Below are 18,912 nucleotides of genomic sequence, written 5' to 3'. Positions count from 1 at the left end.
CACAGTTTCAGCTGGTCAGTCATTCAGTATTTATTTTGTTTCCATTTACTTTGCTCCCATTTACTTTTGTTCCCCCCTGTGAGTCTCTGTATTGTTACAACACAATACAAAAGACTCACAAGGGGGAACATTGCCTTAAATCTTCCATTTGGGACAGGATAGTCTTGGATTAATTTTGAACTTAAATATACTGTAGGCTTCGGTGATGTAACAATGAACCTTTGAGAGGGCAGGGCTACACACCAGAGGCAGTGCTTTGGGAGGCACTTACTACTCACAGCCATGCACTGTTTAAACTCCACAATCACTAATGAAGCAAACCAGCCCAACATCAGAGCTCTTGCTTTTAGGGTGAATTCTCACCTCTTGGGCCACAATAGGCCTAAGTGTGTAAGTAAATCAAAGTGTTGTTTCCATTTGGTCTGCTTTCCAAATTAAGCAGACCACACCTAGTAAACAGAAGCCATGTGGTCAGAAGGAAATAGATCTGTTTGACAGGCACAAAGGAATGATCGAGCTCAAAGTACCGGGATGCATATGTTGGTTTGGTTAGACATACTAACAGTGACTGTAGAACTGTTAGTACGTCGGACCAAACACATGCACCCCAAAGTACTATACGTACACTGCTTGCCATGTCGTATCGGTGTAACCGTATCATAGTTAGCCCCAAGGAAATAAAATGCGAGTAAAGAATATACTTGTAAAGACGGATGGGACACGTTCTATAGGCTAACCATAAGTTTGATGGAACGAATTGAAGTCAATGAGAGCCAGTTGGACAACCTTATGAATACACATTTCTTAAAGATTGCGACATTTGTCATCGGTTCGACATATCACGCTGTTTTCTGATGTCTTGTTATTGAGGTATCTGAAGAGCACAGTACGTTTCGGCCTGGGCAGTAGGCCAATGGGCTGTCAGCGTGACAACTGGTTGACACGCTGACAACCCATACTTGTCAGAAACGTCCTCTTTAGGTACCTCAATAAAATCATACAGTGTGCACATCAAAAAACAAGACATCAGAAAACAACGTGTGATATATTTTATTTCATTCCTCTCAACCGATTGTTTTACAAAGGTCGCAGTCATTCAAAGATAATGTTTATTCATGCTCTTGGCTTGTCCACATGGCTCTCATTGACTTCAACGCATGCCATCAAATTTCTGGCTCCAGTTTGCCTCTCAGTGCATCAAATCTGCTAGATGGAATTGAGATTCAGACCAAGAAAGTGTATTACTGTAGGTCCTTTTTCTTATTTCTTTCCTTATTTACAGTAAGTAAAGAATGTGAGTGGTGATGGCTGATTTATCCTGTGTGCATCTCGATGCACAACAGGTGTGTAGTCACATTTCGCTCAGGCCAGGTGTAAAGCCGGGTCTGATAACAGATGTGCCAGAAGCATCAGCTTCCCTGTTCACTGCTATTATAACTGGGCAGAGCGGCCAATTGCGCCATGTTCAAGCGTGTGAAGTCCTACACGTGCAAATCTTTGGGTTCAACACTGATGAACCATGACCCCGTGCCAACCAATGAGACAGACGCGCTGTGCGTTGACCCCCCTTGGCAGCCATTTCGCTTGTAGTTTTCTTTCAGTGAGCCAACATTCTAAACGTTGGGATGTAGTGGACAACACAAAACTAACGGGCAGGCCAAAAAGAAGCAGATCTACAAGGTAGATATACGTAGATTATAGCTATATTTGCTACTTTTGTGTGACATAGCATGACCAAATATAGGGCATTAATTTACAGAAAAAGTTAAAATACGGAGATAAGAGGTTTCTGCCCGACAATATGCAATGTGACACTCTGGAGTGAGTGTGGAAATATAGTGGCCCTCCATCATCAAAGTTGTTTACTTAACTGCTTAAATCAGCCTTCATACACCCTACAATCTGTTTCAGTGTGCAGAAAAGTATGTTGTCAATGAGAGCCAAACTAAAAGGTTTCCGAGTGCACTGCATGGTGGCAATGATATTAATTCGGATACGTTTTGGGGTTGTAAACGATGCGTTCGCCTACTCTGCATAGCATACATTGTTCAGGGGTCCATTTTTATACTTTCCGGATTAAAATGAACACTCAGGCTTTTGCTGTGCAGAATAGGTACATTTTTTAATTACAATAATGAGCCACTCCAGGTTTCACTCAAGACCACCCCTTTCAAGCACAGTGGGGTGGGGTGCAGTTGTTTGGATAAGGGGGGGGGGGGTCAAAGTTAAATTCAAACACAATAAACAAAGCAGATGTTAAGGTACTCACAGACTGAAGACAAGATGAATACTAAAAGATGCCAAAAAGAACTGCCTCTGCACCTATTCTCCTCATCAGGCTCTTTTGATTATGTTTGTTTGTTTTTATTTTCATTTGATTTTAATGTATTTAATTGGGAACGATGCTGGTTGGGAATGCAAACATCTCTCTTCCGGAGAGATGTTTGCAAGGAAGAAAAATACAATACTACAGCATCGACTGTCTCACTGTTTAAATAGAGGACACGCTGCCATGGTTATTTAGAGTAGAGCAAATTTAAATCCCATCAGGCCTACATTGATCAAAACTGTCAGAATAGGAGAACGGCTCAAAACCGCAGGCCACACAGTGTCGGTGTACTGTACATGGACTGAAATCACATTAGTGAAGAAAGTGTTGTGCCACACGTTCCTCACGTTCCTAGTCCCTCCCCTGCACGACATCATAGGGCAAGGGCCGGGCCACTCCCTCAGCCAGCAGCCAGCTCGGGTGTGTCAGGCCTCAATCAGCCCAGCTGCTCCACAATCACCATCAACAGAAGCTGCCAATATAAGTTGCTGAGAAGCGGTGCCCGGCGCTTGGACGTTGACTGCTGTGGTTAGTGTATTCTGCAGTTTAGAACGATATTCTCTAGTGTGCTTTAGAGAGTTTTCAGTATTGTAGATCTGTTTCTCGTGCTAACCTTGTTCCTCTGTTTTGTTCCATGCAGCAGGCACTCTCAATCCTCAAACCCAGTGTCTCCCACCTCCACTGCTCCTTCCACCCTCTCCCCGGACTTGCAAAACCCTCTCACCACTTCCAACTTTCCCCTCACGCTCCCCAAAGACTTCCCCAAACGTAATGTTTTAATAAATGTCCTTTTTTGCCCATACTCCTGTCTCAGTGTCTTTGCCTTTGGGGCCCCTAAGCACCATGTCAAACGTAAAAGTTGTTTACTATGAAATTGTGCTTTTTTTTTTTTTAAGCTAAGAGAAATGCCTCTGACATTTGCTGTGTGTTTTTACAATGATCGCTCGATCAGGAATGTTGCCACATATCGTGTTGCGTACATTCCAAGGTGAGATATTTAGCACTTGAAATATGTTGACCTAATCCGATGAAAGTACGGTATTGTAGGCATGGACGTTATTGGGGCTGGTCACTACCTTGAGGCCTTTGCTTTATATAGGTGTATATACAGTACATAATGTGCGTATGTGTCTATGCATGTGTTTATAAAAAAATCACACCCGTGTGAACTGAGTGGTGTAAGGTCTTATATAGCCTGATCAGCTCTGATCTGACGTAATGTCTGACGTAATGAAATCACACCCGGGTGAACTGGGTGACCGTAGCAACCATGCTCATTTTTTCTGCACAGACAGACAGACAGACAGACTAACAAAGCCAGTTGTAGGAGTGGTTTACACCACTCAATGTCTGACGTAATGAAATCACACCCGGGTGAACTGGGTGACCGTAGCAACCATGCTCATTTTTTCTGCACAGACAGACAGACAGACTAACAAAGCCAGTTGTAGGAGTGGTTTACACCACTCAAAAAAAAAAAGCACATATATATATATATATATATATATATATATATATAATATATAAAAGAGAAAAAGCTACCTATAGTCTGAGCCAGTAGTGTTGTTTGGCACCATCAGAGGGGAATAATTCATGCTCATATTGATTTTTGGCCAGGTATACATCTCTAGCATTAGAACATGTGATAGCTGTGCCTGTCTTGTAGAACATTACCAGAAAATGAGGTGGGTCAATAGCCTATGGAAATATGATTTACTGGTTTGGGATAGTGGGAATTGGGAATGCGTTTGGCACAAGGGGAAAGTGGCAAATGATTAGCTGGTAATACAGTATGTAACGGTAAAATAAATGGTATTACACACACATACGTTATATTTGATTTATAGAATTTCATAATACATTATGCAATGCTATCACATGCAATTTCTAGCACTAGGGGAGCGTGTATACCTTTCCAAAAATCAGACCATTACAGTACATGCTCAAAACGATGAACTACAGTATACTATGCTATGGGTTGGAGAGTGCATGGAGTATTATTCGTGTTTGCCTGCGCTCAATGCTTGCTAAGCCCATACTTGAGTTGACACTAAAACAAATAAGCATCCCTCACCCTCCCAAACATTCCCCTTTAGATGTAGGCTCAGTCTTGTTTCAGTGAAAGCCATGTGTGCAATGTGTTTCATATGCATTCATTTAAGACCGGAATAGGGGCTTATTAGGACAAAAGGTCACTAAGGACTTATAGCAACAAAACACATACTGTTGTTTTCAGGTCACTAATTACAACATTACACAGAGGGTAATGTGTGTTTGTGTGCCCAAACGGTCTGCATTTCTATAGCGCCTTTTATCCATAGAGCTTTACAATGTGTGTGTTCCATGAATTTATTTACACAAGCACATTCACAGTGGACCTGCTCACCAGCAGCTCTTACTTAGTGGCTCAGTGTCTTGTTCAAGTTCACTTTAGGGTAATTCAGCTGCCATTTTTCGACATTCTAATGCTCCGTCGTACATTGAGAAAATAGCCGATCTACAAACTCATCATAGTCAATCAATAAAGTACACATCTTCCTTAAAACTGTTATTTTCTCGCCAAAAAATCTGTACTAGGCTTCAGACACTGTGTGTGTGTGTGTGTGTGTGTGTGTGTGTGTGTGTGTGGGGGGGGGGGGGGGGGGCCTGGTGTGATATGAGGCTTAAACATGTTTTTTCCATCTGGTCTGCTTTTACGAGTGTTCCTGCTTTCAGAAAACACAACAGAGGAAACCAGACAGCAGCAGCATGTCGCACAAACTCCGATCTTGCGCTATATGTATGACTGCGATACACAGTGCTCATTTAACTCTGATGGACTCGTATTTCGTTTTACTCTCCGAGTTATTGAACACTGATGATTCCACTAATGCAGCTCTGTCACACTCCTAGACCGGAAACGGGACCACTCAGCCTGAGCAGTGTGCTTCAGTTTGTCTGTGCTTTTTTTTTATAACTCTGAATGTGTGCATGCGTGCGTGCGTGCGTGCGTGCGTGCGTGCGTGCGTGCGTGCGTGCGTGCGTGCTTGTGTGAGAGAGAGCGAGTGGGGGTAGGAAGCAAGCACAATGATAGCATTAATGATAAAGGGAGGATATGGGAATGAAATAATGAGTATTAAAGGTGAGTTATGTGTGTGCAGGTCAAGGCTCAGTCTTCCGATTGCATTCCAGCTTGACCTTCCACTGCACCACATCCTCTGCAAGTTGCTGTAATGATAAATCAGCAAGAATCGGTTCACTACAAATAAAAAAAATAGGCATTTCTTCTAAAAAAGGACTTTATAAAACACAAACTGTGGGTCATCCCACTCTAATCCCCCACGCTTCCAGCCACAGGCCCGATGTACCCAGACATTTTGGTACAAATCCCAAACTTAAAAACCTGAAATGTGATCCCCCTCCCGCCACTACAGACTGCACAACCTTAGTCTGTTTATTTAATCTCCTACATGGTCTTTCCAGTTCACAAGGACTCTTAGCAGTTACAACTGATTGCATTATATAGGCTTATTCCCTTTCTCCTCTAGATAGCTATAGTGGTGACACAGACGAGAACCATCTCTGCCAATATTTGGCTCTGAAAATGCAGGAGATTTGCCATTGGAGGCAATTTGTCATGTTGAAATATCTAAAACCTTAGCGAAAAGGGAGGAAAAAATAATTTTGCTTTCAAAATAAGAGCGACTCCCGTGGAAGTGAGGGGAGTGTTGACAGCCATGAAACATACACACTGTTGTCTGCCAAAATATTTCAATGTTCTGCACCTCATCAGTAAAGAAAAACTCTGGACCACCCTTTGTAAAAGACACTATAAGCCCATTCTAAACTCTAAAGCGTATGAAATCTGTCATGTTGGTGTGTATTTGTGTACACACTCTGTATGTACAATGGTTTATAAGCATGTGTGAGTGTATGAGTTGTGTATTTTGTATGCATGTACTAGTCAGATATAGTGTGAGTTCATGCGTAGTACTTGAAGAAGTAGAAAATACTAGTTATTTGCTGAACCTTCTGGTCATACTTTACTGTTTAACAAACTAATACATATGAATGCTGCAAGAGTGACTGGGTCCACCAGCAGCTAATTGCCATGTCATTAAAGTAAAAAAAAAAGAAAACTATATATAAAATAAATATTGCATTGTGGTTGTAGGCCTCCACCATCCAGTTGTTGTTTACATCTATGTCTGTCCAGAATTATTGGGTTTACATTTGACCACTTACATCAGTGGTGTGTTCTACCATGTTACGCTAACCTACTGTACGTAGAATGCCGCGCAGACGTTTTGGAAAAACCATTATAAATTTATATCCATGATTGACCACACGCAAGCGTATATTATAGCCTATACATGCACATGTCGTGCAGGAAATTATTATGTACAGTTGGGTGCCACCGATATTGTCCCTTATCATTTGACCCATTTAGGCCTGACCTCAAAATTTTAAAAAATCCTTCTAAATCCTCCAGTTTTCTGAAATAAATATTTTCACGATTTTTCAAAAATAGCAGACCTACAAGCTCGTAGCGCGCCACTCGGTGGCGCGCTATGAGCTTGTAGATCTGCTATTTTTCAATAGCTAAATTATAACGTAATGTTTAAAACACCAAAAGGGGTTCCCACCCAAAATGGGTTAACTGTCCTTTTGCGCAGATCACGCAAACCTCAGCAAAAAGAAAAGGACAATATCGATGGCCTCCAACTGTATGCCCTCCAAAAAAAACCTAGAACACGCCACCACAGACACAGTACATCAAATCTGTTAATCCTTGAGTCCATGTGGTTATTTGTGCCAAATGTCACGAAATACCCTCAAGAGTATTGTGAGATATCACATTCACAAGGTTGTCACGAACAGACAGATTGGCGCACGGATGGACAACCCGAAAACACTTTTGTATGAAAAATAACAACAACCAGAACAATAATACACAATAATAACCAGTAAGACGCCCTGAGGGCGAGGTCGGCGGTCGAACTGAGGTCAGTGTCGTGCTCTTCATATATGGAGAGCCAGGTGGTGATCCATGTGTTGTACCAACTTGGTTCCTTTGCAAATGTGACTCACATCGCGGAAACCACACTGGTTATCATGAGACTGACACAATATGTACATATATGGACATTCCCATATATGGGCTTAATATTGATGACATCAATCCATCTCCGTGGGCATAAAAGGGACTGTATTAGTGTGGTTGCCCTAATGAATTCTGGATTGGCCATATATGGAGCATGTCACAAGGCGTGACTGATGGACTGACTGACGGGAGTTGCAGGTTTTCATAGTAAACTGCAGCCTACAGTCGCAACAAATTTTCCATTTTCCTTTATCTCAGACTGGCCTGAATAGGCAGCAACAACATAATGTACGAGGCAGATCAAATAATTCTTGATTTCTGTTTTGTTCTGCCCGCCTCTACGACTTCCTGCATTGCCACGATAGGAATCTTTTCCTCCGTACCGGCCGTATGTTTGCTTTGAATGGCAGATTGAGGCTTATTTGATTTGCCCCTTAACCCATTTTGGGCGTTAACCCCTTTTGGTGTTAGCATTATGTTATGCTTATGCCTTAGCTATTGAAAAATAGCAGATCTACAAGCTCATAGCGCGCCACCGAGTGGCGCGCTACGAGCTTGTAGGTCTGCTATTTTTGAAAAATCGAAGAACGACTGACATAGAAACACTTTTTCAGAAAACTGTCAGGATGTAGAAGACATTTTTAGAATCTGATCTCAGGTCAGAATGGGTTAATAGCAGTGCTACCATTCTGAAAGCTGTATTAGCTGTATTATGATTGATACTCTGTCTGTCGTCCCCGACAACCAGGATATGTCTGCTCCGGCCTCCTTATCTGCGGTTCCCGGAGATTGTTGGGAGACTTTTAATATATAAACACAGGGAGATATTACATTTAATAGTTCACTGCCTCCGTTATAAATATTAATATAAGGTTTATGTTATTACGTCTTCTTTTTTTGAACAGGTGCGAGAGTGAAAAAAATCACACCCGTGTGAAGTGAGGGGCGCTAATATATTAAACTCATGTTGATTAGGTGATGTAATGGTGATGTAAAACAAACGGTGCCAACACAAACATTAAATGCCATTAACAATAAAGAGACAATATAACGTAATGAGGGACAATATAATAATAATATTTTCCCTTCATTGTCAATGGCGTTTTTTTTTTTTTATATATTTTTTATCCCACAATTTTGTAACCCATTTTTCACCCCTGTGTCAATTATCTAATGTGATCCTGGGCTCTACACACCCTCTGCCAACCTAGTCCCCATATATGGGGGACATGGGGAGAGCAACAGACTTGAACTCATGCTTCCTTCATGCCTGAGTGTCCAAGTTGCTCCTTTGCACCTGACAGGGGGGAGTTTCCCTGGTTGGACATAGCGCGTGGAAGGAACATGTTATTCCAACCAGTTCCTTTCCCCTCCATCAGGCGCCCTGGCTGGCCAGGAGGAGGCAGTTTAGAGACCAGGATTACTGCATGTTTTTTGTGAGGGTACCTACCCTAGGGGACACGGGGAGAACATGCAAACTCCACACAGAAAGGCCTTTTCGCCAACCCCGCCTCGGGTATGGGCACTGATGACGCGGAGGAGGAAACACGCCGCCAGCACCCACAGCGTCCCGAGCGGGAATCGAACCCAGGACCTTCTAGCTGTGAGGCGACAGCACTACCAACTGTGCCACCGTGACCCCGTCAATGGCGTTTTTAAAACTAACATTGAAGTAAAAACAAACATTAAACCCGCCGCTCAAAAACAAGTGGCAACAGCATGACTCACCTGACCAGACTAAACATGAGCCCACATTCATCCATGATTCTCCATTAAGCCTGATTTATCATTTGTTGTATACAAATGTGGCACGCTGAAAAAAAGCAGATCTAAGTTCACAACGCGTTGCGGATGCATCATAAGGTCCCTTTGCTTTGGATAGTTTATATGAGGTAAGTATACAAGACATTTGTCTTTCCAGTGCATCTCGAGCACAAACAGTCACCTAAATATTGATGTCAAACACAGAAGGCTATTTGTAATGTCAGCCGCACTGTAAAATCCTCAGTGTTACGGGCCAGGCACACACCGGGAGCATGACCAATAACAAATAAGTGATCCAAAAATGTGTCTGCAAATATTTCACAGCCAACTATATTCACTAAAACCATGCACTTGCTATAAAGAGTCATAGCAACGTTTCGGCCTTCTTCATGCCTGAAGAAGGCCGAAACGTTGCTATGACTCTTTAAAATAAAGTTCTTGAACCAGCAAGTGGCAGTGTGCGGGTCTCTCCTCCTTCCTCATAACGTTTGCTATACTGCCAGGACCTACAGTATACGCACCTGCTATAAAACTGAACCGGGTGTGCGGAAGTCATCCCTTGACTGTGTATTCGTCCGAAATATCAGCCAGCAGTCAGTCATTGACTCAGAGTTGTTGATACAGACTCGCAACCACTATAAAATCACTGAAAGATTGCCAAGATACTGCGGAGATCACAGGTGCAAAGATGTTTTGATTTTTTTTTAACCACTCCCTCAACCAAGATGCATCATATTATGCACCTGCACCATGCACACAAACATAATCAATACACGCGCGCGCGCACGTCGCACGGACACGCACACAGTAGCTGTATGAGGTACATTTTTGCTTCAAGGATGTCAATGTCCTTGGGCTAAACTAAACAGACTAATTAGTTACTGTATCCTGTAAACGTCACACTTTCCAATTATTTACAGTGTGAAGAATATAGAAGACAATAAAAGACACGGGATCAACTACATTAATCTTTCCATGTACGGACGGTAGTTAGTTAATGTTAAGGACAGCTTATATAGCTAATGAGAGTGCTGTTGTTGCTGTAATATATCCTATATTGGCTACTACATTATGCAAAAATACCAGATCTACAATGCATCACAACGTGACAGATTAATAACTTGTAGATTGGCTATTTCCGGCAAAGAGTATTGCTATAGAGGAGACTCCAGTTAATAGTGTTTTAAGGGGTTAAAGTAGTGCTTCAGGATCATTGATTTCACCAATCAATAAATATGATCATAGCAACACAATGCTCTTCCTCTCACAGATGGCATTTGGCAAAAGCCAAATGAAGAAGAGTAGAAAGTTTACTTGGATTTGCATTTGGTGTCTATAAACTTGACATCTCTGCATTTACAAAAGTATTGTCACTCCTTTCTCCTGTCATCACAGGCTTACCACCATCAGATTATATCGGCAAGACAAATCACTTGCTGTATGCCTGCAGGGAGTCAGTGAGTCAGTGAACAATGAAACAATCACAATTGTGCGTGCGTGCGTGCGTGCGTGCGTGCGTGCGTGCGTGCGTTGATAGATCCATTTACAGTTGGTGGGGGCCACGGCTTTTTCCTATTAGTAATGATCGCATTTGAATGTATTTACTGTATCTGTCTTCTGTTCATTACGGACCCTAGCTCTAACCATGACCACACGCGGAAGCCACGGGTGAGTCTTAACTGGCCATGTATGTCGGACTATTGGTATGACAACGGAATGTGGACATGCATTCTCACCCTGAACTCCTAATATTGACTAAAGTGACTTTAGAAAGTCGAATTCGGTTTGACTTGGCTGTCATTTGATACCACACCAATTCAGCGTATCATCCGATGTTTACAGTGCTGTACGTGTCTGGTGGGAACAGCTTCTTTGTCATATATTAATAAGTCAGAAATGTGGACGCATGCATTAGACCCACTACGCTTGAGGAAAGTGAAAGAAAAAACAACAGTATGAAACGACATGCAAAACAACTGATCATATGACCACTTCTTGGTTGTATTGCTCTTCAGGGACTGACTAGATTTGAAGATAATAAAGGATAAATTAGTCCTCTGCAATCACGGCCACTGTAGAGAAAGACCATTTCCCATGTGTAAGAGATTTCCTTTCACAGATCACATTATGCCTGTGGCTACAGTACCATCCATTGGGCACTCTTAACAAGGTTGCTGCTATAAGAGGCCATTTTGCCATATCAGATTGCTGGCCATTCTAAGTCTCACGGAAGCACTACATTACTGCATTACACTCGGCTGCACGCCAGTGTCGCTCATCAGAATGAGCAGATCTACAAGCTCACAACGTGTCACACTGCGACGTGTTGTGAGCTTGTTGATTTATACAGTCGTGCGACACGATGCACAACCGATTATAACACTAAGGCCTTTGGTTGCCAGACGGAAATGCAGTAACAGTACTAATGCGATTTCTCACAACACAACAAAGGACAATTGTAAAAAAAAAAAAGAAAGAAAGAAAAGACTGTTTGTAACTTGAGGTGTGTGTGTGTGTGTGTGTGTGTGTGTGTGTGTGTGTGTGTGTGTGTGTGTGTGTGTGTGTGTGTGTGTGTGTGTGTGTGTGTGTGTGTGTGTGTGTGTGTGTGTGTGAGATTGCATTCATTCACAAATCAAAAACGCAGTGCACCTGTCGCAGGCAGAGTTGCTCTTGAAGTGTTGTTCAATATACGCTGGTTGATGCCATCATGTGTGTGTCCGACACACTATATGAGCTTGTATATCTTCTATTTTTTAATGGCCAAAGTATAAAATATGGTTAAAACGGTTAAAAGATTGTGATGCAAAATTATGTAACATGACACGTGGCGCCTTCCCGGTTTTAATGGTTTAAAAACCCTTTTGGTAGCATTGTGGCTGTAGTTGAAGCCAGCTCAACTTGGATTGACTTTGTGTAGCAGCTACAAACATCTGGCGTTTGCTTTGTATCTTCATGTCGGCTTCCATTTAAAACTGTATCTGCCAGCGTGAATACTGCATAATGGTCAAGTGACCAGTAATACGACCTCTGCGACCACTGCGAGAAAAAAAAAAAAAAACGGAAACGGAATCTGTTTGTCATCTCAGAGTTATGGTGGCTGTGTGTCTATGGGGAGCAGTTAGATGCCTAAAGGGAAGCACTCAACACTACTATAATGTACTTGTACAGGAACTTATTCCCAGAGCTTTCAACTGACCCTTCAATGGTTAGACCCTGCAGGGAAAGGTCCTGGCATTGCGTGCGTGGGTGCGTGCATGCGTGCGTGCGAGCTGCCTTCACAGCAGCCTGCTGAATCCCCGGCGCTGTAGGCTGAGAACAAAAACGTTGCTGTACCCAAAGTCAACACACTCCCCTCATGCTTGTTAGCATGTGTGTGATAAAATATATACTGTATATACAGTAAGTGGTGTGTGTGTGTGCGCGTGGCCTGCGCGTGTGTGTGTGTGTGTGTGTGTGCGCGCGTGAGTGCGCATGTGAGAGAGAGAGTGAGAGACAAGACCACTGCAGGGCAACCACAGAAAACCACTCCAGTGAGGTCATTTCTCAAGAATCAGCACTCTGGCTACAGTCATATTTATACAGTACAGTATATGCCCCCATATGCGATGACACACACACACACACACACACACACACACACACACATGCACACGCACACATGAACACACATACGTGGATATCAATAGCTTGCTTCATAATGCACATGCAGTATGTGTGCCAACAATTAATCGCAGATTAATCCTAAGGTTAGCAAGGAATATCACCTCTAATACTAAGCATGTGTTGTATGGAGAATATAGGTTGCTACCTTCAGGAAGGAGATATGGTGTACCAGCATACAATAAGGTCAGACTAAAGAGGTCCTTTGTCCACCAGTCGACCTTGAGGCTTAATCAGGAGTCGTAGTAGCCACAGGATAATCTAAGCGGTGGATATTGCTCTTGTCTTTATGTATGTAAATTGTCTTGTTCTTTGTGTTATGTCAAATGTGTGTACGTATATGTGTTCTGCATACTTGGCTGCTGTGTCGCAAGACAAATTTCAGTGTGAACTGACAAAGTACTATATCACTATATCATATCATTAACAGACACAGATAGGAACACTGAAAAGGATGGTACAGTGGAACAAATCACTGAGTAATAAGTATCCACACTCGTACAGTGCAGGAACACATCTTTCATTCACTATGAAAGTGAACTGAATCAATTGACCATTTCATGCGAACAATTAACTTAAAGTGAATTAGCTAAGTGTTCTCCTAACATTATTGAAGGACAAACTGACTAGATGCATTGTGCGTCTAGTCAGTTAGTGCAGCCTATTAAAATCCATTTCAAAGAGTTACGTGTCCAGATCGGATTCCAAATCTTTCTGCAATCATCATACATACAAACCCTTCACAGTAAAATCCTCAGTGTTCATTAAAACCCATTTTGGGCATAGCGCGCCACTCGGTGGCGCGCTATGAGCTTGTAGATCAGCTTATAGGTCTGCTATTTTTGAAAAATCGAAGAACGACTGACATAGAAACATAGCTTTTTCAGAAAACTGTCAGGATGTAGAAGACATTTTTAGATTCTGATCTCAGGTCAAAATGGGTTAATTTACACAGAGTTTAGAAATGGAACCAAATGGACACATAAGGGTCCATCATATTTTTTTGGGGGGGCCCAATTCAACACTGTGCAGTATACTATAACTATAATGATTATAGTTTCTATACAGTAGTTATTCATGGTTCATGCTCAATGTTAGTGACTTCTATGTTATACCTTTTATTACAGACATTTTTGAAATACGTTTTGGGAAAAACAACTGTGACAACATTCATTCAGTGGTGGAAAAAGTACTCAAATGTCTTACTTAATAAAAGTATAAATACTGCAACGTAGAGATACTACTCTGTTACAAGTAAAAGTCCGGAATTCAAAATCAACTTGAGTAAAAGTACAAAAGCATTGGCATCAAAATGTACTTTTGAAAATAGCAGATCTAGACGCATTGTGAGCCTGTAGATCGGCTTTTTTCAAATGGCTAAAATATATATATATAGGGCTGAAGTGGGTGAATGTTTTGTAATAATAGGTTAATTAAAATCTACAAAGTAACAATATTTTTTCAAATAAATCTAGTGAAGTACAATAATTGCCTCTGAGATGTAGCGGCGTAGAAGTAAAAGTAATACTCAAGTAAAGTACAGATACCTCAAAATTGTACACTGTATGCACAGTACTTAAGTAAATGTAGGCCTACTTGGTAACTTTAAACGAGTTTGGGGGAAAGACAACTGTGAACATTCATTGCTCAAGCTTCCAGACACAATGGAGACATCCTGTCCTTTGAGGCTACTTTACAGTAGTGATCTTGATGTGTAGCTCCACGGGGAATTAAACGGAACATATACAGTACATGCATGCAATTTAATTAACATGACAGCTCCCGCAAAGAAAGAATAGTCTTCTACATCATTCTGCTGTTAAAAAGGATTCTCTTCCTCTCGTTTGTAAATTAAAAGCGCACACACGCACGCACGCACGTACGTACGTACGTACAAGTAAAGCCTTTGGGCCAGATTATAATTTTAGAATCTCTGCCGTTATCCAGTAGCGCCTCAGTTCTTCCCAGTGGGGTGCTTACGTTTAGAGACATAACAGTACCGACAGCCACAAACGTGCCACATACGTGGCCGGTTACAACTAACCCGTGTCCGGTTAAAACTCACCCATGGCTCCCGACATGCGTGGCAGGTTAAAACTAACCCGTGGCTTCCTGTGAGGTTAGGTTTAGGGTTTGGGTTTTGGGTAGGGTGTCGGACTAATGCCTGTCGGACCAAACACATGCACCCCTTCCCAGTACTGCTGGTTTTCTGTCAAACCAGGTAGATAATACAATTAACAAGTGTTCCCTATAGACCGATTCAGAAACGGGTCTCATGGTCGCAGATTTTGTATTTCCTGTAGGCGGAGCCGACATAGCTGCGGTTTAAACCCGCACCTCTTCTACTACATTGAATGGTAGAGTGACTGATGTTAGTCTGCTCAAACGTTACTCTTTTACCTGCTTTTTACTAACACTAACTTTATAAAGATGCCCAGAACATTGATGAACCTGTGTAGTTTATGGCTGCTCCAACAGTGGTGGCAACATTCAACTTTGGAGAGAAACTGAATGTCAAATACACCGCGGTGTCTGAGACAGACGCTTACCCGTTTTTACTACCCTGTTTCGCACGCCTCCCCCATTTTTACTACCCCGTTTTGCACCAGTGAGGGGAGGGAGGGGCTAGCCCACACCGGGCCCGCCGCAGTCAGCACACAGAAGTCAAGGCAGACGGCTGTGGAATGTGAAGCACAACTAAACAGAGCTGCGCTTATGACGGAAACAACACAAATAAAAACTTCGGCGAAAACATAAGCCCAACACGAGGATATAAGGGAAACATTCAGTCACAATGTCCAGTTTGCTAATTCACAACGGTCAATATAAGTAAAATAATATAGCCTTTCCATAGGAGTATCTTTTTATATTTTTCCAAGAAGAATACAGCCAGTAGCATATTAAGTAAATAATTATAGTGGCTATAGGCTATTATGGGAGTTTTGACGATAACTAACTGTAACTAGGGCTGTCGCCTTGCCCCCCGCCCTCCTCTTACTGGTGCGAAACAGGGTAGTAAAAACGGGGTAGCGTGCGAAACGGGGTAATAAAAACGGGTAAGCGTTAGGGGTGGGACGATATGGGTTCCTCACGATACGATATATATCGCGATATTAGGCCCTCGATAACGATAATATCACGATATTCGATATATTGCGATATTTGCGATATATCGATATATTGTATGAAATTTCATCAACGATATATCACGATATCTGCAACTACAAAATACTTGGAACTGAAAAAATGCAGCATTTTGTATTCCCACAAAGCTGTTTGGAGACTTTGGACAAATCACCATCCAGTAATTCAGTACTTCTGGTTGCTGTGGAATCTGAGTGGGATTTGCTTTATTTTAGCTGTCATTTCCTCCTTTTCTAAACATGTTGTTCATCACTTCATGATGAACAACATTTTTTTTCCCCGATATCGATATTTTAATAATCAATATCGATTATTTATCGCGGGAGGACGTATCGATATATATCGCCATATCGATATTTCAGCACACCCCTAGTAAGCGTCTGTCTCAGACACCGCAGTGCGGTGTATTTGACATTCCGTTTATCTCCCAAGTTGAATGTTGCCACCACTGTTGGAGCAGCCATAAACTACACAGGTTCATCAATGTTCTGGGCATCTTTATAAAGTTAGTGTTAGTAAAAAGCAGGTAAAAGAGTAACGTTTGAGCAGACTAACATCAGTCACTGAACTAGGCACGTGCAGAGGGGGGGGCACGGCCCTCTACCATTCAATGTAGTAGAAGAGGTGCGGGTTTAAACCGCAGCTATGTCGGCTCCGCCTACAGGAAATATGTAAGCTGCGACCATGAGACCCGTTTCTGAATCGGTCTATAACCAACTCTGATGGGCAGGATTGCAACAAACTAGCTAGCACTCACTAGGACAGAAAACCAGCAGTACTATTAAAACCACTGTTGAGAATTATTTGTAAAAATAAAAAGCCCTTTGATATAACCTACAGTAACTTGGACAGATGTGCAGCATCTCTCTGCCAAATGCTGGTATACATCTGTGAACTTATCTGGGTTTGCCGGAGATATAAAAGCATTTTCTTCTTCAATAAAGAAGAAGTGCATTGGCTTCGGCTGTCCTTTGATGTGAGTGAGTTATATAAGCGATGGGACTGAGGTAACATCTGAATCTGATGAAACTGCTTGCATGCTCTGGACACTTTGATGCTTGTCAATAGGCCATGACGCTATAATGGTTATCATTCAGGATGCCTTTCTGTGTGTGACCTACTTGGCTTAACTACAATATTACACACAGTCAAATCCTCTGTGTTCATTTCACCACTTAAACTATTAAAACCGGGAAAGCATTGTGTGTCATTTTCGATTTTGGTTGACTATTAAAAAAAATAGCAGATATACAAACTTTGTGCCGTGCTAAGAGCTTGCCGATCTGCTATTTTTAAAAAATCGTGAAAATGTGTGTTCAATATATGCTGTACATTTTGTAAAGTGAACATTTTTACCGCAAATCTTTGCTTCTGGGAATCCCCGGTACGAAATATTTTGAAATGGGGGTCGGTGGCCAAATTCATTTTGGGGGTCCTTGACATGAAAAACTTTGATAGCCTCTGATATAGTGTAGCAACATACGTTTTTCAGAGTTTTGGCTTACACTTTGGGACTTTCAAGTCCAACCACAGAATCAACATGTCACTCCTAAACATTCTTACAATAGTAAATTGACTCGAGATAACACACCACAGCCAAAAGCATTGCAAGATAACATATCCATTCCTAAAACATAATTGTCTCCAAGGACAAGAAATGGGTGCAAGGTCTCGGGTTTGAACCTTGTGAAATCCAGTAGTAGTGCCTTTGTACTGTAGGTCAAAGGGTATTTGTTCTTTGCTAAATGGCAAAATTGTCGCTGAAGATGCTGTGCCCTTGTGGGTATACTTACTTAGCCTGGTATCCAGCCTGCTTCGCTACGTTCGGCGGATTTTTTTTTCTCTCTTCGCTTATCAGTCTGGAAAGCCTCCCATTGGGAGGTTTTGCAGAACTACACTAGAACTACATATGTTACGTAGTCAACGTCGTTGCTGATTGGATGTTGTTCCAACGAATGAGAGTAGCGTTAGGCAACCTACGTCATCAGCCAGCGCCACCCTCCATGCCAAAAGGTCTACACTTCTGTCAATCACTGGTGCTTTGTCCCGCCCCGCACCACAGACCAATCAGAAGCCACGTTAGGTTTCGAAGCTTTTGGCATGTCCCGCCTCCCTTGGAGATAGGAGGCTTTCCAGACTGATAAGCGAAGAGAGAAAAACAAATCCGCCGAACGTAGCGAAGCAGGCTGGATACCAGGCTAATACTTACTTACTTGTTGAAGGTTACAGAGGATATAAGTAAAAATATGTACAACGTATATGACAGAAATGATTATCGTAAGTGCAGCTATAATAGTATACAGGTATAGTATGAAGGTGTATGACATTATTTAACTGGTAGCAGCCGAGTTTATGACGTATGTATCGCCCACCCATCTCTATCTCGTGTGTGTGTGTGTGTGTGTGTGTGTGTGTGTGTGTGTGTGTGTGTGTGTGTGTGTGTGTGTGTGTGTGTGTGTGTGTGTGTGTGTGTGTGTGTGTGTGTGTGTGTGTGTGTGTTGGTGGGGGGACAGCGCCCTCTTTTCCTTTGAATTTGAGTCAACAGTCAACAGAGACTAGTGTTTCCCTAATCCCAGCATTTCTCTCCTCTCCCCTCTTCTCTTCTCTTCTCTCTTCTGCTCCCCTCTCCTCTTTTCTGCCCTCCTCTGCTCTCCTCATCTCTCCTCTACCCTACTCTCCTCCTTCCCTCCTCTCCTCACCCCCTCTGCCAGCTCTCTGCACAATGGACTTATTGTTCGTGTTGCTCCGCCCCAGAAAGCAGAGAAAGCTATGAAACAGCACTTCTTCGACCCAGAAAGTGCACGCACGCACGCACGCACGCACGCACGCACGCACGCACGCACGCACGCACGCACGCACGCACGCACGCACGCACGACATACTCGCTACTCAGACATACAGCACACATACAAATACAGATGTACACAGGACA

The 18,912-nt window shown here is 42.4% G+C and overlaps 1 protein-coding gene and 1 long non-coding RNA gene across 2 annotated transcripts in view; one reads left to right on the top strand and one right to left on the bottom strand.

Annotated features, from left to right (window-relative positions):
• Positions 1-3,118, top strand: part of LOC306939859 — a 9,917-nt gene extending 6,799 nt beyond the window's left edge. Inside the window, exons 2-3 of the long non-coding RNA XR_013791940.1 lie at positions 2,709-2,857; positions 2,970-3,118. This is a non-coding gene — a long non-coding RNA (uncharacterized lncRNA). The remainder of the gene's footprint in view (positions 1-2,708; positions 2,858-2,969) is intronic.
• Positions 1-18,912, bottom strand: part of lpar1 (lysophosphatidic acid receptor 1) — a 72,082-nt gene that overhangs the window by 33,685 nt on the left and 19,485 nt on the right. The window lies entirely within an intron of this gene.

Source organism: Electrona antarctica (assembly GCF_951216825.1).
Source record: "Electrona antarctica genome assembly, chromosome: 16".
Classification (NCBI taxonomy): domain Eukaryota; kingdom Metazoa; phylum Chordata; class Actinopteri; order Myctophiformes; family Myctophidae; genus Electrona; species Electrona antarctica.
The sequence above is the reverse complement of the archived record's forward strand: the minus strand, read 5'-3'. Positions and strand labels throughout refer to the sequence as shown.